Here is a 21427-nt window from a genome sequence, read left to right on the forward strand (position 1 = left end):
GGAGTCACAGGCAATGCTATAAAATTACACGAATTACTGAGACTTTGGTGTCTATTTCAGAGTTTATTCCAGAGGACATGGGATACAATAGGCTTCTCCATACTTGAGGAATATTCCTTGCTGGAGGGTGAAAATGTGTGTGCCCTTTGCTTTACACACCATTATGGACACAGGGAAGACACAGCTTTCTACATTCACCTCAGCCATGTTCACAGAAGGAAAAGATGGAGTCAGGACTCCTTCTGAGTGCAGACACTGTATAAATATATAAATAAGCAATGTTTATTATACAATAAATTCCAGACCTAAACTTTATTTGCTTAAAATAGCTGCTTGGCCTTGAATTGTCACTGTCTCAGGGTCCCTCTTGCTGTGCCTCTGTGCTCTGGGCCCCTCTTGCTGTGTCTCTGTGCTCTGACCTGTGTTTCTCAAAGTGCCAGCATCTAGGTAATCAGAGGTCAGCCTTTGCAATTCGACCTGTGCCAGGCAGCAATGTATTCCTGAAAAGTAATAGGTAATTTGACCTAATTTGGCTTGAACCTCTCCTGGGCTGCAATGAGATTACAGACTGAATACAATTATACAAGATCATTTGGTGCTTTTGACCTACAGGCAGCTAGAGACTCAAGTTGGATCATCTCACCTATGAAATTTCCCCAAGGGCTTCTAGATAATGACTTTAAATGCTAATTACAACATGTAGTCAATGCTCTGATAAAATTGAGAGCATTTTGATTTATGATGGATATTAAGTAAGAGCAAGAATAAAACCCAGTGTATTTAAAGGGTTTAAATGTACTCTGAAGGTTTGAACATGAAGAGAAAACTGCAGAGCACTTCTTTTTTTCTAGTAATTATGTTGTTTTAGCTAGAAAATATGTTCCCCTTAATACTGTCAATGTTGCTGCTGTAGGAATTGACCTAGTTATGTCCAAATTGACAGTCTCAAAAAATTGCCTTCTCCAACTTGGCAACATTTGTAGGTACAACTATGACAAGGCTGGTTCCCAGGTAGGAGTTCTGAACATTTAGGGATTTCAAATGGTGAGTGACATAGAATTTAAAGGGCAAGAACAATCTGTGTGTGGTCCTTTCTGCATCTAAGTGAGCCGAAAACACACCAAAGAGGATACAGTAGTGGGGAACTGAAGATTTCTCACCTCTGACTCACTGCACCCTAAATTTGATCCAGTTAGATTACATATGTAGGTAAAGACAGAACACAACCTGCTGGTGTGAACTTGGGTATGGAAGATCAAGTCACACAAGACACAAAACTCGGGGTCCATCTTATGGCATGTCCAGTTTCAACATTTCTATTTTTCAGCTATCAAAAAAATGTGAATTTGGTATTAATATAAGCTCCAGCTGAATTGGGTGTGTAGAGCAGGGTGAGTGCTCTGAATATGCAAATGTGTATGATTCATTGCAATTCAGGTAGATTCAGCTTGAGTTTTGTTATTCGATATATTCTTTATTTACATTTAAAATGATTTCCCCTTTCCTAGATCCCCACTCCCCTTCAAGTCCTGTAAGCCCTCTTCCCTCTCCCTGATTGCTACTCTACAGCCTTGAGCAGTGACATTTTAACCTTTAGGGTTGACTTTCCTCATAGACAAAATAATTGATAATAGCAGTTGATTAAAAGTTCTCAAATCTGAGGCAGCTGGGGTAGGAAAATGAGAGGAGTTGAAAGGAAGAGATGGAGTAAGTGATGTAAATATAATAACATATATGAAAGCCTCAAAAATGCATTCAAAATACTTTTCAAACCTTACTCTGTGAAATTGTCCTATCCCATACAAATTTTATGACAGGAATAAATCGACTGTCTTCTGCTTTTGACTTGTTTTTGAGATAACATCTCATTGTGTTGGCCTGGAACTCCTATGTAGGCCAGACTGACCTATGACTCACAAGATCTGAGCCTCTGTCTCCAGAGTGCTAAGATTGAAAGCATGCACTACCGCACATGGCTTGGCTATTTCTTTTGAAAATAAATTTGATAAACTGTAATAAATTGGCATGCAGATGCAAACTGGTTGTATGCTCATATTTTATCAAATTGAAAGGACAACTAATATGGACATGTTCTACTTAGAACATGGAAAAATTATGTATTGAATGCTAATTTCAACTAGTGAGAGTTCTCATTAGGCTGCCTTTGAAATAAAGAATTTTACTAATACATTTTGCAGGCCATGGGGTTAATCATAATGGGAATTGCATGTATGATTTTACAGAATTTATTCAGTCTATGATTTTTACGTAATTAATTCTATGAAATTCAAGTAAAAAGAATAAGAAAACAAGCTCTTACCTATTGTGAATAGAGCACCAATGAAGATGGATGTGGGCATTTCTCGCAGTAGGATAGAGTTCTTTGGGATCAGGAGTGCTGTTCCTGAATCACACAGTGTTCTATCTCTGAATTTTGAGGAAACTCCACACTGCATTCCTAATGGCTCTAACTAGTTACGACACCTTCCAGGGATGAGTAAGGGTTCTCTTACCCACCCCATACCAGCATTTGTTTTTTATTGTTGTTTGCTGTTGTTTGTTTTGGTATTTTTTGATTGTTTCTGGGATCTACTCTGGCTGCAGTGAGTAGAAAGGGATGGGATCCTAAAGTAGTCTTCTGATGGCTAAGGATGTTGAGCATGCTTTAGATACTTGCTTGTCATCCATAGTTCTTCTTCCAGTCTTATCTAAAGATGCCTGTCTCTGCAGTGAGTGCTGATGGTGAATACAGAGGCTCATGGAAGCTTTGCCATTCTGACAATAAGTGACAGTAAGCTCAGACATAATAGGATATTTATATTTCCCTTAAGACTCAGGGACCAGGGTAGAAAGGAGAGCAGAAAGTCAGAGCAGGAAGATAGGGGTCAAATGTCAAAATGCCATTTTCTAAGATATTCAAGTCATGGATATAAGGGGCAGTTACGTGTACTGGGCCTGGATGAAACTCCCCATATAACTAGCGATGATTGTGGGTGGCTCTTGGGTCTCAACTACCAGTTACTGGGAGATTCTCAGAGATGGAACGTCATTGTCTTCAGTTGTATATTTACTTGTGAGCTCAACAGGTCCCAGTGGACAATGACAAACCAATGGTCACACAAATGGCCCTGATCAAACTCTGTGGGCTACAAACCAAGAAGATGCAGGATTGTGGGGAAAGGATTTGTAGAGAGGAGGAAGCACTTGGACTAGATGACCAAAGGAATGGGTGAGAGCAATCAGAATGCATTGCACACAGATGTGAAATTGTCCAAGAACACGGCTCATTTCTAAAAACCTTAAAAGCACAGAAAGAAAAAAACAAAACAAAACCCCAAATGGAGTATTTCTTACTCTTCTCTTGATACATTCAGTGCTCGGGAGTATTCGAAAACATTTAAAAGTCTACATCTTCAGTATCTTTCCCATATGGGAAACAAATGTTCATGAAAGACATTCTGGATGTTTGCTTGTTTAGTCAGATAGAATGTAGGTGGCACGGAAAGGCAATTAACGGAGCCAGACCATCCCAGTTGCAAGTCTGAGGTGAGGTGAGCATGCATTTCAAATGTCCTTCCTTACATTATTTTAAAAATACAGATCAGTCAGCACTGTTCTTATGGTGAATGGGCTTAAGAGTGAAGGTTTTATAAAGACCTCTCCAGGCTTTCTGAATGAGATGGTTTGCTGCCATTTTCCATGTATGAATGAAGGACAAACCATGAAGAAAATAATTCTGCTTCAGCAAAGTCTGTAAGTCCACAGCCAGATGCTTAACTAGAAAACAAAAAAAAAAAAAAAAAAAGAGGAAAGAAATTGTCACTGTTTCCTAGTGAAAATTCTTTGAGAATGAAGTTAGTCTTTCTCTTAGAGACTATTTTCATAAATCAATCTGTACTTGAGTCCCTATAGAAAGCATATTTCACTTATGAATGTTTAAAATGTCTTTGTGTTTGAAGACAAATGTAATTGGCTTTATAACACTGTTGTTTGATCAGATTAGATTATTGAATTATCCTTTTAAGACCACAATGATTTATTTGTTTCCCATGAAGAATTTATTTATCTTATTGTTGCTTCTCCTTGTACAGTTTTTGAAGAATGAAGAAAGAATGTAAGTGTACAAGTCAGCATTTCATTATGACCTTGAGTTAAGGTCGTAGAGATAACAGAAGAAAACCACTATCAACTCTTATACTTAATAGGCTCTACCATAGCCATTTTGATAGAGAGAGATTTACAAGAAGACTAAATGAATTATTAAGTAATGCCTTATATACAATAAGGTAAATGCATAAGAAATGGGTATTGAGTCCCCAAAACTAAAAGAAATATGTAGTTTTCTTTCCTGATACACAGGTTAACATTTGTCATTAAAATATTCTACTGATCTGCTGGACATTAATTTGCCTAAATTTTTGATCCAAATGTCATGGGAATCAACCTTGTATTTCTTTGTTATTCATTGATAGCAAGTTAGATATATCATGTTTTTTTAAAGACTTGACTATGCTATATTTGGAGGATAGGTTTTAAACATTAATATTTTTATTTCTCTGGAAAATGATTTCTATCTCAAGGTTTAAGTTTGTCATATTAAAACTTGTGTAAAAACTTGTTGTGAAATTGTATCCCATGAAAACAAAATGTGGAATACACATCTAGATTTGCAGCTCTAAGAGGCAAGAAGTCAGTCTTGATTTGAATTGTGTCTTCTCGGCCTTGCACAGACCTGATCCTTGAAGACCAAAAGTGCTTGTTGAGTGAACAGCACATGTTAACTCTGCAATGTGGCAGTCTAACTGAGGCCCTTAAACATTCACTTGGGAGTTTGGCTGAAATCTTTATAGTAGTTCTTGCATACCCACAGGGATCATTCTAAGATCTCCAGTAGATGCTTGGAACTGCATATACCAAATACACATAGTTTTACCCCTTACACACTCATCTTTTTCTTTGTAAGGTATATTTTTGTATTCTACCCTCCCTTCCTCTTATAATGACATAAGATGATACAATGCCTTGTGAAGAGATTAATGTGTTAGGCTACTTTAGGTGAGTTACTTGTATACAAGTACTATAGTATTCCATGATAGTCAACCTGATATCAAGGCAGAAGATGACTCAGTGAGTAATGGGCAGGAAGCACGTGGTTGGGCAAAAGAATGGCTCACCCGACCTGATGTGCATGTGGAGAGAAGAGCATGAAAGATGATTACTGTATGTCTAGCAGCACAGAATTTACAATGCACGAATTATGCACTTCTGGAATTTTCTATTTAATATTTTCACATCTCATTCATTATGGATGACTGGAACAATACACAGGGAAGATTGGAGAAAGGGGAGTACTTCTCTTACACATGCGGTTTTAAGCAAATGATTTAACGCTTTTGAGTTTCTGGTTTTGTAAATGTCAATAATTGTTGATTATTTGAAAAGAATTCTATGAGGAGGAACAGGGCATCCCCAGTAATATGTTAGTTGATGTATGATTAAGAAATGTGGTAAATGATTAAGAAATGTGGGCTCTGAGTCTTCTCAGGAAAGTTCAGGCTTTCTAAGTAACAGAGTTACAATGTTCATGTTTTTTCATTTCTACATACAAGCTATAATTTTAAATCAAAGTTTATAAATTCATTACCTACCAGGTTAAACAAATAGGATTGTCATCATTCATTTTCAGAATGTTACCGTTACGTTTCTGATAATACAATAATACTAGGCAGTTTAGTGTGAGGCACTTTTAATTCTGTAAGTTTAAATTTTTCGTGGAATATGAGAATCGTTTAAAAAGTTATACATTCAAACAACTTTTCCAAAGACATTGAATGAACGATAATAAACACAAGTAAACAGAACAGCTAATGCATTCATTTTAAAAGGTTCAGAGTGTGGAAAGACTCTTCTTACGTATGCTCGCACAGCTATGAATACAATGGTAGATGCACTTTGGCATGGGGATATTATGAGTTCTGTAATAGAAGAACTGGAATACAGCCATTTCCTTAGGGAAAATGTCACAGAAGAAACTATTATACAAAATACGTTAGTAGATAGTGTCATTCTCTTCCCAGTCCCTTCTACATTATACCATGCTAGGAACTTTGTCAAGTTGGGATTTTCAACAGCAGCAAACAAAATAATTGTATTCACAGTTAGTGCTGTTGTAGGCTAAACACAGCTACATGATAGAAGAAATATGATTTAAGTGACAGGTCATTTACTAGGGTTCCCACCTGACTTTTCCAGTATTCCTTTACTGTTTGCTTTGCAATGCTAGAGGAGCAAGCCCAAAATCTTAGTAAGGAAGCACTCTATGCCAGCCCAAACCTACAGGTTTAAATACTGAAACTCCTGCAGTGCTGCAACATACATATCCTCATTCTCAGGCTAATCAAGACCACTTTACAATCTTCCAAATACTTCTGTATAGATCTGGTATTCAATATGAGCACACAGACATTAAGTGTGTCTCATTCAATTCCACATTTGTTCGTGACCTGAAACTTTCAACATACATGTCCATGTAAGGGGGCCAGAAAAGATAAAATTATGTGTGCAGTCATGAGGTTTGATAAAAAAATTCATTCAATCCCTTAAAAAAGCAGGATCTTGCACAGTCCAGTTTTCAGGAGGGAGACAGTCTGAGCTATAGCTCTTTTCCCAATCACAGGAAGATTACTTCAGAAACACATAAGAAATGATGATATTCACCTCTGTATATGTGCAGACAATGTGGGGTTTTATCTAAAATGATTCGTTACATCATAGACACAATTGTAATTGTGACACTTCAAACACATTACTGTGGTAGCTCATTCTATGAGCTAACCCTCACCACTGTCCCAACTTTGTGACTAAACAACTAATCCTCTAAATCCTTCAGAGGATTCCCTCTGTCCTCTGAAGGGATTAGGGAAATGCTGGGTTTGCTGTCAACAAACTGGACCCAAATTTAGTTTCATACAGTTCTTTCCTAATAATTGCCTTTGTTATCACACATTTGTAATTTAATCATATAGAATACCTAATTCATGAGTCTTAATGGAATTGGACCATATTTGAGAAATGTGTTTTAACATGTAGCATTGGGCTAAAGAAGCCTAATTATAAAGTAACACAAAATTACTTGCAATCAATTGTATCTAAATTATATGAAGTTTAATGCTGCAAATTATATACAATGCATATATACAATGCAATAATTGGTTGAGTATTAGGCCAATAAAGGACTCTGTCCCAAAATGCATATCAATTGATTCCAGCAAACTTGTTAAAATATATAATCTTAACAGTTTTGATAATAGTTTTAGAAATTCTGGGGGAATCACTATCCCTGACTTCAAGCAATACTACAGAGCAATAGTGTTAAAAACTGCATGGTATTGGAACAGTGACAGACAAGTGGACCAATGAAATAGAATTGAAGATCCAGAAATGAATCCACACACCTATGATCACTTGATCTTCGACAAAGGAGCCGAAAACATCCAGTGGAAAAAAGATAGCCTTTTCAACAGTGGTGCTGGTTCAATTGGAGGTCAGCATGCAGAAGAATGCGAATTGATCTATTCTTCTCTCCATGTACTAAACTTCACTCCAAGTGGATCAAGGACCTCCATGTAAAACCAGACACACTGAAACTAATAGAAAAGAAACTGAGGAAGACCCTTGAGGACATGGGCACAGGGGAAAAGTTCCTGAACAGAACACCAACAGCTTATGCTCTAAGATCCAGAATTGACAAATGGGACCTCATAAAATTACAAAGTTTCTGTAAGGCAAAGGACACTGTTAAAAGGACAAAACGGCAACCGTCAAATTGGGAAAGGATATTCACCAACCCTACATCTGATAGAGGGCTAATATCCAATATATACAAAGAACTCAAGAAGTTAGACCCCAGGGAACCAAATAACCCTATTAAAAAAATGGGGTACAGATCTAAACAAAGAATTTTCACCTGAAGAAATTCGGATGGCTGAGAGGCACCTTAAGAAGTGCTCAACATCATTAGTCATTAGGGAAATGCAAATCAAAACAACCCTGAGATTTTACCTCATACCAGTCAGAATGGCTAAGGTCAAAAACTCAGGAGACAGCAGGTGCTGGCGAGGATGTGGAGAAAGAGGAACATTCCTCCACTGCTGATGGGGCTGTAAGATGGTACAACCACTTTGGAAATCAGTCTGGTGGTTCCTCAGAAAACTGGGCATGACACTTCCGGAGGACCCTGCTATACCTCTTCTGGGCATATACCCAAAAGATTCCCCGGCATGCAATAAAGACACATGCTCCATTATGTTCATAGCAGCCTTATTTATAATAGCCAGAAGCTGGAAAGAACCCAGATGTTCCTCAAAGGAGGAATGGATACAGAAAATGTGGTATATTTACACAATGGAATACTACTCAGTAATTAGAAACAATGAATTCACAAAATTTTTAGGCAAATGGTTTGATATGGAAAATATCATCCTAAGTGAGGTAACACAATCACAAAAGAATACACATGGAATGCAATTTCTGATAAGCGGATATTAATTAGCCCAGAATCTCTGAAAACCCAAGGCACAAATTGCATAACAAATGACTCCCATGAAGAAGTATGGAGAGGGTCCTGATCCTGGAAAGGATTGACCTAGCATTGGAGGGGAATATAAGGACAGAGAAAAAGAAGGGAGGTGATTGGAGAATGGATGGAGAGAAGAAGGTTTATGGGACATATGGGAGGGGGGATCCTGGGAAGGGGAAATCATTTGGAATGTAGACAAAGAATATAGAAAATAAAAATATTTTTAAAAAAAGAATATAACTGATGGAGCTTAAAAAAACCAGTTTTGATAAAAGGTTACCTACCTTCATACAATCTTAAAAACAGAATCTACAGATACCATATTCTTTTGTACTGTTATCTTTCAGGGAAAAATTAATCATGATGGCAGTCAAACTTTTCTAATTCAAATGTCAGTCATGTAAAGGTCCCCTTTGGAAAAAAACAATGCTAACTACCATCCAGTATTCATGCCTCACCTTCCAAAATTCTGGAAAATAATGTGAAACATACAAAAGGGACAGGAAGTAGTAAGAGGCGAATTTTGAAAATCAAAAAGAGCACACATGATGCAGGCCATGAGAGAATCATTCACTTGTTTGTTCATTTTAAGTCTACGTATTTATTCAACACTTGTCTCAGAACAGAAAGTTGAGAAAACTGATAAATATTTCATCTGGACTAGCTGATGTTCTTAGTAGAGAAAGTGAAATAATTTTAAAACACAGATAGTAAAAGAAAATCAATTACTATAAAATTCTGAGACAAGGAATATGTTCCTCTCCTCCAGTCTTCTTTTTCTCTCCCTCTTTTCCTTCTTCCCTCGATCCCTTTTTTCCTCTTTCTTACATTTGTAACCTGTTTATGATTCTGTTGAAGGTGAAATAAAATGAGCTTTAGTTTGTGATGAAGTGTTTTTGTAAGTTATAACATTCCAAGGACTGGAAAGACCATGCAGTTGATAACAGCTTTTGCAGTAGATATGGGCACAGTTCTGAGTACCCAAGACTTGTGTCACACTATCAACTATGATTCTAGCGCCCGGGTATCTGACACTCTCCTTGGCTCTTAACAGGTACCAAAACTCACAAGTGCATACCACCTATACCCATCATTAAAACTAAAATATAAATCTGTAAAACAAAAATCCTGAGATGGTTGAAGGCATAATCAGCTGCACTCACTTGGTAAAGTGTTTGTTTGAGCTTAATCTCCACAACTCATATTTAAAAACCATGTTGGTAACAAGTGCTTATAAAATTGCAGAGACGGATCAATGACTCCCTGTTTCTTACTAGCCATCCAGTCTACCCTAATTGGTTGAGTATTAGGCCAGTGAAGGACTCTATCCCAAAAGGTAGACCATAGACCTACCTGATTTTGTTATCTGACCTCCATATGCACACACACACACACACACACACACACATACACACACACACACAAAAGAGTCTCCTCCCCCACATATGCATACAACTTCATGAGGAGAAGAGGTATTACTGAAAATAAGATTACAGCTTAGACGCATGTTAGTTCTTAAATATCCCTCAAGTAATTCCTGGGCAAACATTCCCTCTTTTTCTTTCTACATAAATGAAGGTATATATATATATACATTGTTTTCTCTTTATTTTTGAAAATAATATATTTAAAGATGTTAAGCACATTTAATTAATGGAATTTTAGTACAATGGAATTATGTTTTGCTATATATGCTACAAACACTTGCTTAGTTTACCATCTATGTTTCAACTTTGTATTTTTGCCATACAGAAGATAAAACATGTTAATTTGTCAAATTTATAAATTTAATAGATTTTGTCATTTTTAATTCTATAGAAAATTTTTTCACAACAAAGATGGAAAATAAATCCTCCCATGTGTTTTTCAAAGACTTTTTCATTTGTTTTAATTGAAAACAGATTCTTGTCTCATACCACACATCCTGGCCACAGTTTCTCTTCCCTCTGCTTCTCCTATCTTCCCCCCAATCTCCCCTCTTAACCCCAGATCAAATCCCACTTTGTTTCCTCTTCTTAAAGGAGCAGGCCTCCTGGAGACGGAAGTCAAACATGACAAAACATTACACAATAAGACAAAGCAAAAGTCCTCATATCAAGACTGGATAAGGGAACCCAAAAGGGAGAAAGGAGTCCTAAAACCAGGCAAAGAGTTGGAGACAATGGCAGTCAGATCCCCCTGTGGGGAGTCCTACAACAACACCAAGCCATATGGAGAACCCGGTGCAGTCCCACAGTTAAGCTTCAGAGCCCCTGTGAGCCATGTGTAACTGATTTGGTGAGCTGCTTTCCTGGTGTCCCCATTTCCTCTGATTTCTGCATATTTCCCCCCCTATTCCATGGGATTCACTGATGTTCAAGGAGAGGGTCCGATATAGACCTCCAATGTAGACTCTCTGTTCACATAATGTCTGGTTATGGGTCTCTGCTCTCACTCCCATCTACTTCAAAAGGAAACCTCTCTGAAGAAGAATGCACAAGGTACCAATCTCCTCATGCAAAAGAGTAAGACTCCAGGTACCAGTTCGACTTCTCTATATTCAATGAGTTGTAGAGTGCTGTCTTCAGTATCAGGGCCCCACCGACAATCTCCAGAGAGCAATGTTCTGTCCTAGCATTGGCCTGGGTTGGTTAAAGATCTTCACCAGACCCCCTCGGCCAAAAACTCAGCCAAATGCAGCCCAGTCCCACCACTGGAAGCCTTGCCTAGCTACAAAAGGTGCCCTGTTCAGAACTCTGCACTCTTTAATACTAGAAGTCACACTAGGGTCACCCTCAGATTCCAGGAAGGTTTGATTGCACTAGGTTTCCTCACACCTGCAGTGTTCCCCAGTTCTAGCTCTCTCGCACTCGCCTTCATCCTTGTCATGCCCCGTACCTGAACCCTTCCACCCCTGTCTCCACCTGCCCAGTCCACCACACGTTTTAGTCTCTTTTCTCTTTCCATGGATGCCCATGCCTTTCAATAGAGCCATACTCCTTATTTAATGTTTCTGGATCTCTAGATTGGAGCTTGATTATCGCTTACTTAACAGTAATATATTCACTTATAAAAATATATATCCATTTATAAGTCAATACACACCATATGTGTCTCTCTGGGTCTGGGTTGCCATACTCAGATTGATTTTTTTTCTAGTTCATCCATTTGCCTACAATTTTCCCCTGTTTTTAATAACTGAGTAAAATTCCGTTGTGTAAATGTACCGTATTTTCTTTTTCCATTCTTTAATTGTGGGACATCTAGGTTGTTTCTGGTTTCTGGCTATTATAAATAAAGCTACAAAAAACATTTTGTTAAAGCCTGCTTCTACATCATGTGCTTTTTCAGTTTATTTATATGATAGATTACATTTACTAATTTTCACATATTAAACTATCTCTGCATGTCTGGAATGAAGCCTGCCTTATTATGGTAGATTTTGATGTGTTCTTGGAATTGGTTTGAAAATGTTTTCCTAAGTATATTTGCATCGAGGTTCATAAGACTAACTGGTTTGTAATTATCTTTCCTCGTTGACACTATGTATTTTGAGTATAAAAGTAACTGTGAACTCATAAATGAATTGGGCAGTGTTCCTTGTATTTCTCTTTTGTGGAATAATTTGAAGAGTATTAATGTTAGTTCTTTGCAAGTCTGGTAGAATTCTGTACTAAAAGCATCTGGTCCTGGAATGTTGTTGTTGTTGTTGTTGTTGTTGTTGTTGTTGTTGTTGTTGTTTTTGTTAGATTTGTAATTGTTGGAAAACCCTGTTAATTAAGGTCATAGTCTACCATGACCTGATAGCTCCTCTGAACTTGGCACAAAATGGAGGACTCCCTTTACCAGCAGGGCCTCCCCTTTTCTGACCTTGTGTGGGGATCCCGACTCTCCACATCTCTCATCTGTGGAAGGTTGAGTGGTCCTAACCAGAGCCACAAGCTTCTCCCCCTTGCCCTATAAGAACCCACCCAGCAAGTACCTGAAATTCCTGGAATGCTCCGTATATTTCCTACATGCTTTGTGTCAGGCATTTGTTAGATTTCTTAATTTCATTGACCAATTTATCCATTTCTTTTATTGTGTCTTCAATGCCTGAGATTCTCTCTTCTATTTCTTGTATTCTGCTAATGAATCTTGTCTCTCTGGCTCCTGTCTGCATGCCTACACTTTTCATTTTCAGGATTCCCTCAGCGAGGGTTGTTTTGTTTTTGTTTTTGCTTTTGTTTTTATTTTTATTGCTTCTGTATCCACTTTCAGGACTTTACTAGTCTTACTTGTTTCTTTCAATTATTTGTTTGCTCTTGGCTTTTTTCAAAAGGGGTTTAAGGGATTTACCCATTTCCCCTTTTAGGAGCTCTATTGTTTTCATATAGTTGGCTTTAAGGGTTTTTTGTTTGTTTGTTTGTTTGTGTTTGTTTTGTTTTTATTTTATTTTGTTTGTTTGCTTGATTGTTGTGCTTCAGGTATGATGGAATACTCAAGGCCTGCTATGGCAGGATAGCTGGAGATATATTGCTCTGGCTATTAGTGATTGTGTTCTTATGCTGGAGTCTAGGCATCTAAGTTTGTGTTGAGGCTTAGATGATGATTTGTAGGTTTCCCTCTGTTGGGTGCCTGTATTATTCCTTGGTTTTCATTTCTTCTCTGGAATTTTAGAGAGTATGTTGGATGTGTATTGGATATGTTAGTGGCCTGCTCTGCTGATGTGTTCAAAGGAAATAGTCTCTGGTATTGGAGGCTGCTCTACAGACAGCAGGGCCTGTGGTTGAGCAAGAGGTGTCCACTATAGTTGGAGATTGAGACTGTAGGAAGCAATAGGCAGTGGGCAATGGCCTATGGGATCCTCTGGAGGGTGGATGGGTAGGAGGGGAAACTGCAGCTGATGTTCTCTTGTAGTTCTACGGGTCTTGGGTAAGAAAGAGACTTGGAGTGAAGGTCTCCAACTTATCTTATCTTCTGGCAGGTATGTCCTCTGGCTGAGCCAGGGGGGGTCTGCCTGATATTTATGTTACTTTAAAATACTTTAAAATTTTTATGCAATATATTTTGATGCTACTCAATACTTACTACTCCTCATAACCCCTCTTTGATCCACCCTAAACTCTCTATTTCCCACTCCTTTCCAACTCTATTTTTTTTATTCTTTTTCATAATCCACATAATTGAATTTGTCCTGACCATATATACCTGGGTATGGAACCACTCACTAGAGAAAGGTCACAACCAGAGACAATACTTTAAAAGGAATTGGACTCTTCTTTCTCAGCAACCATCAATTGTTAAATGGTACTTAGCCAGGAGTATGGACTTATGAGCTGCCCCTGCCTCCAATTCTGAGCAGCTTGATTTTGTACCTGTTTGACTTTGATTTAAAATTGATGTATCTCCTGCCCCTCCAAGTGTTACAGGTATGGCTGCTGTGTCACATGTGAGTCAGTAGGTGCAGAGTGGGGAGAAGCTACACTCAGTGTTCTGTCCTATGAGCATCTGACTAATTAGTGGCCTAACACTCCCTGAAAAAAAACAAAAATCAAAAAAAAAATCTGAGATGACCACCAGTCTGGCACCAGAGAGTCTGGCTGGACAAGGAGTTAGCTTGAAACAACCACCAATACAGTGCCAGGCAGGCCTGGATGGACTCTCAGGATGGGGACCAAGGTGGAGGCTCAAAGAACCCTGCCTGGAATTTCAACCCCTGCTGTCTGGCATGAGCCCAAGATAAATGCATTCACAGAGGGACACAAGGGCAGGCTGGGTGAGGAGTGAGCCCTAGACAACTACAAGACCAGCACCTAGGCCTGGGCAGGGACCTAGACTGAGAAGATCAACAGTCCAGTGCTGCATAGACTTGAAGGAGAAGATTATGCCTAAGTTGACCTTTACCTGGTGCCATAAGGCAAGAGTGGGACACTGCACTCCTGAGACCAGTCCTGAGGTAACCCCAGACAGAGACCCTGGGTGCCACTTGGAGAAGCAAACAAGTGGCGGAGAAACATAAGAGAAAGAGAAACAGACGGATATGGGCACAATGAAGAAAGGCAGAGCTGGAGACCTGAGGGTAGTGAGGAATAACCGGTGATGACACCTGGGAACATGGTGGGGTCCTGGTCTGTGCTGCTACTGGGGCCATGTTTGGGTCCAGGGCCCAGCAGCAGCAGGGGTCAGTTCTCATCAAAGCCCAGGCAAATGTCCCTGGTCTTTGCTGGGGCTCAGGGGCATGTATCAACATGCCTGAAGGCTGTGAAGAACTGGTCACACCTTTCACCTCATCATCCGGGACCATCACCCTGGTCCTGGGGTCATGAGAGCAAGGAGAGTTGACACCATCTCTGAGGTAGCTGAGGTACTCAATAAATGGGCCAGAGTTGAGGGCAGGTCGCCCTGAGGGTTCAAGCATGGGAAGATAGGCCCTACCACTTCTCTCTAGTGTGGTTGAGGGAGAGATACTCTCCTCTCCCCTCGTTCCTTACCACCTGCAGGAGGTGGGAAAACGAGCCCTGGAGTCATAAGATCAGGAGAGCTGTTCCTGCCTGGCCCTCATGGGCAGCAAGCATGGGACACCTGATCCCCTCCACTTGTCTTCTATGCAGTGACATGGACAAGAGAGATGCTCCCCACCTTGCTCCTTGCCCCTTGCCCCTTGCCCCTTACCACCTATGGCAAGCAGGTGAGATAGCTCTGAGGTTATGCAGCAGGAGACTCCCTGACTCTCACTTGCTGCAGGACTAGGGAGACCAGGCCCTTCATATCACCTGAGCAGCACAGACCTGGATGTGGGAATTGAGTATGAGCAGGAGAGTTTCCCTGGGTCATGAGAAGAGGAGAGCAGGGCCTGTACCTCACAGGGGCAGCACAGTAGAGCTGACCCTGATGTAAAGATAGCAGATGAGAGAGCTGGCCTTGGCGTCACGAGAGTGAGAGAAATGGACATGTACCTACCAACTCCAACATTCAGGACAGAGGGCTCTGTACCTCAACTGGGCAGAAGGGTAGAACTGTTCCAGATTGCAGGGTTTCTGGAGAGCTAGCCCCAAAGGCTTGAGAGCAGGAGGGCTGGTTGGCTAACCAACTCAGTTAACTCTCAGGCCCAGATCCAGGACTTTGAATTGGTACACCTCAATATCTCAAAGCCCCATCTATGAAGGGCCGGAGTTCATGAAAGAGATGGTTCTACAGATCCAAAACTATAGAATATTGTCCATGACACAGGACAATAACAGGATATCCATCCAAGAGGAATACCAGTGAGGTTCCATTATTGATTGACTAGCAGAAGCCCAAGGCCTCCTACCAGGCCAACAAGATATTGCAATGACCATTTGCAAGCAAAGTATAGAAAAAAGGGACACACTGTGATATACTCCATCTTCCACAATGAGTTTTTTTTGGAGGAGGTTGCAAGAATGGAAGGTGGGTATGAGTGGAGGGGGAGATGAGTGGAATTGGGATCCAGGATGTGAAATTCACAAAGAACCATTAAACAAAGAAGAAAAGAAAAATCTATCAAGAATTTTTCTCTTACTGTTATTTTAATCTTGCTGCATCATGGTTGTTCATTTTGAGTTTAAGGGGCTTCTTAAATATTTCTGAAATTACTCAGAGAACTGAAATTCTGTTCCTTACTCCATCTTCTTCCTTTATGACTCATTTCTGTCATGCCTGTTGGTCTTTTGACTATGAAATAATAGTTAAAAGAATCACATGGGGCTGGAGAGGTGGCTCAGTGGTTAAGAGCACTGACTGCTCTTCTGAAGGTCCTGAGTTCAAATCTCAGTAACCACATGGTGGCTCACAACCATGCGTAATGTGATCTGACACCCTCTTCTGGTGTGTCTGAAGACAGCGACAGTGTACTTATATATAATAATGAGTAAATCTTAAAAAAAAATCTGCTTATGTATTTAGTTCAGTAGTGTTATCTGTAAAGTTATATAGCCTTCTCTCCTATAATTCCCATTTGAGTGAATCTTTGGCATAATCAGCTTTTAAGTTGTTTTCAAGACTCAAGTTGCAGGGCTGGAGAGATGGTTTAGTGCTTAAGAATGTTTTTTATGCTCTCCCAGAGGGACTTGAATTTGGTTTTCAGTATACACATCAGTTTTTTTTGTTTTGTTTTGTTTTGTTTTGTTGTTTTGTTTTGTTTTAACAACCACTGGTAACTCCAGCTCCAGAGAATATCATGTCTTTGGCTTCCTTAGGCATAAGCACTCATATGCGTACCTGCAAACCCACCCTACCCTGGTAAGCTTAGTTCATTCCATTTCACCAGGTGCCTACTGGTACCTCGATACCCCAAGAGCAGAAACGACAGGGCCAACAATTGATGACATTCATCTATATCAGTAAATGTAGTTATAGTAGATAGATATTTAATGTTAAAAGAATCATTGAAACATAATTAAACTGTTGGGTATTATGCTAGTTAATCTTCACTGTCAGCTTGGCTGGATTTGGAAGACTTGAAAACAAATTTTTAATATTTTTTATTTTATTAGATATTTGCTTTATTTACATTTCAAATGGTATCCCATTTCATTGTTCCCCCTCTGAAAACCTCCTATCCCATCCTCCCTCCCCCTGCTTACCAAACTGCCATTTCCACCTGCTGTTTTTTTATTCGATATATTCTTTATTTACATTTCAAATGAATTCCCCTTTCCTGGATCTCCCCTCCCCCAAAATCCCATAAGCCCTCTTCCCTTCCCCTATTCCCCCATCTACCCCTTCCCACATCCCTGTTCTGGTATTCCCCTACACTGCTACATTGAGCCTTTCCAGAACCAGGGGCAACTCCTTCCTTCTTCTTAGACATTTGGTATGTGGATTGTGTCTTGGGCATTCCAAGCTCTAGGCTAATATTTGCTTATCAGTGAGTGTATACCATGAGTGTTCTTTTGAGACTGTGTTACCTCACTTAGGATGATATTCTCCAGCTCCATCCATTTGTCTAAGAATTTCATGAATTCTTTGTTTCTAATGGCTGAATAGTACTCCATTGTGTATATATACTACATTTTTTAATCCATTCCTCCATTGAGGGACATCTGGGTTCTTTCCAGCTTCTGGCTATTGTAAATAGGGCTGCTGTGAACATAGTGGAGCATGTATCCTTATTACAGGCTGGGGAATCCTCTGGGTATATGCCCAGGAATAGAATAGCAGGGTCCTCTAACAGTGTCATGCCCAGTTTTCTGAGGAACCACCAGACTGATTTCCAGAGTGGTTGTATCAGTTTGCAATCACACCAACAGTGGAGCAGTGTTCCTCTTTCTCCACATCCTCATCAACACCTACTCTCTCCTGAGTTTTTAATCTTAGCCATTCTGACTGGTATGAGGTGAAATCTCAGGGTTGTTTTGATTTGCATTTCCCTAATGACTAATGATGCTGAACATTTCTTAAGGTGCATTTCAGCCATTTGATATTCCACAGGTGAAACTTCTTTGTTTAGTTCTGTACCCCATTTTAATAGGGTTATTTGGTTTTCTGGGGTCTAACTTCTTGAGTTCTTTGTATATATTGGATATTAGCCCTCTGTCGGATGTAGGGTTGGTGAAGATCTTTTCTCAATTTGTTGGTTGCCATTTTGTCCTTTTGACAGTGTCCTTTGCCTTACAGAAACTTTGCAATTTAATGAGGTCCCATTTGTCAATTCTTGATCTTAGAGCTTAAGCTACTGGTGTTCTGTTCAGGCACTTTCCCCTGTGCCCATGTCCTCAAGGGTCTTCCCCAGTTTCTTTGCTATTAGTTTCAGAGTGTCAGGTTTTATGTGGAGGTCCTTGACCCACTTGGAGTTCAGCTTAGTACAAGGAGATAAGAATGCATCAATTTGCATTCTTCTGCATGCTGACCTCCAGTTGAACCAGCACCATTTGTTGAAAAGGCTATCTTTTTTCCACTGGATGTTTTCAGCTCCTTTGTTGAAGATAAAGTGACCATAGGTGTGTGGGTTCATTTCTGGGCCTTCAATCCTATTCCATTGATCCACCTGTATGTCACTGTACCAATACCATGCAGTTTTGTTTTTTTTGAACACTATTGCTCTGTAATATTGCTTGATGTCTGGGATACTAATTCCCCAAGAAGTTCTTTTACTGTTGAGAATAGTTTTAGCTATCCTAGGTTTTTTGTTATTCCATAGGCATTTGAGAATTACTCTTCTGCCTCAATGAAGAACTGATTTGGGATTTTGATGGAGATGGCATTGAATCTTTATATTGCTTTTGGCAAGATGGCTATTTTAACTGTATTCATCCTGCCAATCCATGAACATGGAAGATCTTTCCATTTTCTGAGGTCTTCTCCAATTTCCTTCTTCAGAGACTTGAAGTTCTTGTCATACCGATCTTTCATTTGTTTGCTTATAGTCACACCAAGATACTTTATGTTGTTTGTGGCTATTGTGAAGGGTGTCATTTCCCCAATTTCTTTCTCAGCCTGATTATCTATTGAGTATAGGAAGGCTACTGATTTGCTTGAGTTTATTTTATAACCAGCCACATTGCTGAAGTTGTTTATCAGCTGTAGGAGTTCTCTGGTGGAGTTTTTTTTTTTTTGGGTCATTTAAGTATACTATCATATCATCTACAAATAGTGATTGCTTGACTTCTTCCTTTCCAATTTGTATCCCTTTGACCTCCTTATGTTGTCTAATTGCTCTAGCCAGGACTTCATGTACTATATTGAAAAGAATTGGAGAGAGGGGGCAGCCTTGTCTAGTCCCTGATTTTAGTGGATTGCTTCAAGTTTCTCTCCATTTAGTTTGATGTTGGCTACTGGTTTGCTGTATATTGCTTTTGCTATGTTTAGGTATGGGCCTTGAATTCCTGTTCTTTCCAAGACTTTTAGCATGAAAGGATGCTGAATTTTGTCAAATGTTTTTTCAGCATCCAATGAAATGACCATGTGGTTTTTTTTTCTTTGAGTTTATGTAGTGGATAGCATTAATGCATTTCCGTATATTGAACCATCCCTACATCCCTGGGATGAAGCCTACTTGATCATGGTGAATGATCGTTTTGATGTGTTCTTGGATTCAGTTGGCAAGAATTTTATTGAGTATTTTTGCATCAATATTCATAAGGGAAATTGGTCAGAAGTTCTCTTTCTTTGTTGGATCTTTGTGTGGTTTTGATATCAGCTTAATTGTGGTTTCATAGAATGAGTTGGGTAGTGTTCCTTCTGTTTCTATTTTCTGGAATAGTTTGAAGAGTATTGGCATTAGGTCTCCTTTGAAGGTCTGATAGAATTCTGCACTGAAACCATCTGTTCCTGTGCTTTTTTTTTGGTTGGAAGACTTTCTATGACCCTTTCTATTTCTTTAGGGGTTATGAGACTGTTTAGGTGATCTGTTTGATCCTGAATTAATTTTGGTATTTGGTATCTTCTAGGAAATTGTCCATTTCCTCCAGATCTTCCAGTTGTGTTGACTATAGGCTTTTGTAGTAGAATCTGATGATTTTTTTTTAATTTCCTCAGTTTCTGTTGTTATATCTACCTTTTCATTTCTAATTTTGTTAATTTGGATACTGTCTCTGTGCTCTTTGGTTAGTCTGGCTAAGGGTTTATCTATTTTGTTGATTTTCTCCAAGAACCAGCTCCTGGTTTTATTGATTCTTTGTATGATTCTCTTTGTTTCCACTTGATTGATTTCAGTCCTGAGTTTGATGATTTCCTGTCTTCTACTTCTCCTGGGTGAATTAGCTTCTTTTTGTTCCAGAGTTTTCAGGTGTGCCGTTAAGCTGCTAGTGTATGCTCTCCAGTTTCTTTTTGAAGGCACTCAGGGCTATGAGTTTTCCTCTTAACACTGCTTTCATTGTGTCCCATAGATATGGGTATGTTTTGCCTTCATTTTCATTAAATTCTAAAAAGTCTTTGATTTGTTTCTTTATTTCTTCTTTGGCCAAGGTATCATTGAGTAGAATATTGTTCATCCTCCATGTGTATGTGGGCTTTCTGTTGTTTTTGTTGCTATTGAAGACCACTCTTACTCCATAGTGATCTGATAGGAGGCATTCGGATTATTTTGATCTTCTTATATTTGTTGAGGTCTGTCTTGTGACCAATTATATGATCAATTTTGGAGAAGGTACCATGAGGTGCTGAGAAAAATGTATATTCTTTTGCTTTAGGATGAAATGTTCTATATACATTTGTTAAATCCAATTGGTTCAAAGCGTCAATTAGTTTTGCTGTGTCCCTGTTTAGTTTCTGTTTTCCTGATTAATCCACTGAAGAGAGTGGAGTGTTGAAGTCACCCACAATTATTATGTTAGGTGCAATGTGTGCTTTGAGCTTTAGTAAAGTTTCTTTTGTGAATTAGGGTGTCCTTACATTTGGAGCATAGATGTTCAGAATTGAGAGTTCTTCTTGGTGGATTTTTCCTTTAACCAGTAAAAAGTGTCCTTCTGTGTCTCTTTTGGTGACTTTAGGTTGAAAGTCAATTTTATCTGATATTAGAAAGGCTACTTTGGTTTGTTTCCTGAGACCATTTGCTTGTAAAATTGTCTTCCAGCCTTTTACTCTAAGGTAATGTTTATCATTGACATTGAGGTGTGTTGATTATTATGTGATGGGAGGTATTTCTGTTTTGGTTCAGTCTGTTTGAAGTTCTGTAGGCTTCTTGTATATTCATGGGCATCTCTCTCTTTAGGCTAGGGAAGTTTTCTTCCATAATTTTGATGAAGATATTTGCTGACCCTTTATGTTGTAAATTTTCACTCTCATCTATACCTATAATCCTTAGGTTTGGTCTTTTCATTGTGTCCTGGATTTCCTGGATGTTTTGAGTTACAAGCTTTTTGCATTTTGCATTTTCATTGACTGTTGAGTCAGTGGTTTCTAAGGTATCTTAGGCATCTGAGATTC

General features: G+C 39.1%; 1 pseudogene; it reads left to right on the forward strand.

The window, feature by feature from the left end:
• Window positions 1-13946: 13946 nt before the first annotated feature.
• On the forward strand, window positions 13947-14071 carry LOC127681953 (uncharacterized; annotated as a pseudogene).
• Window positions 14072-21427: the final 7356 nt, after the last annotated feature.

Source organism: Apodemus sylvaticus, chromosome 3 (assembly GCF_947179515.1).
Source record: "Apodemus sylvaticus chromosome 3, mApoSyl1.1, whole genome shotgun sequence".
Lineage (NCBI taxonomy): Eukaryota > Metazoa > Chordata > Mammalia > Rodentia > Muridae > Apodemus > Apodemus sylvaticus.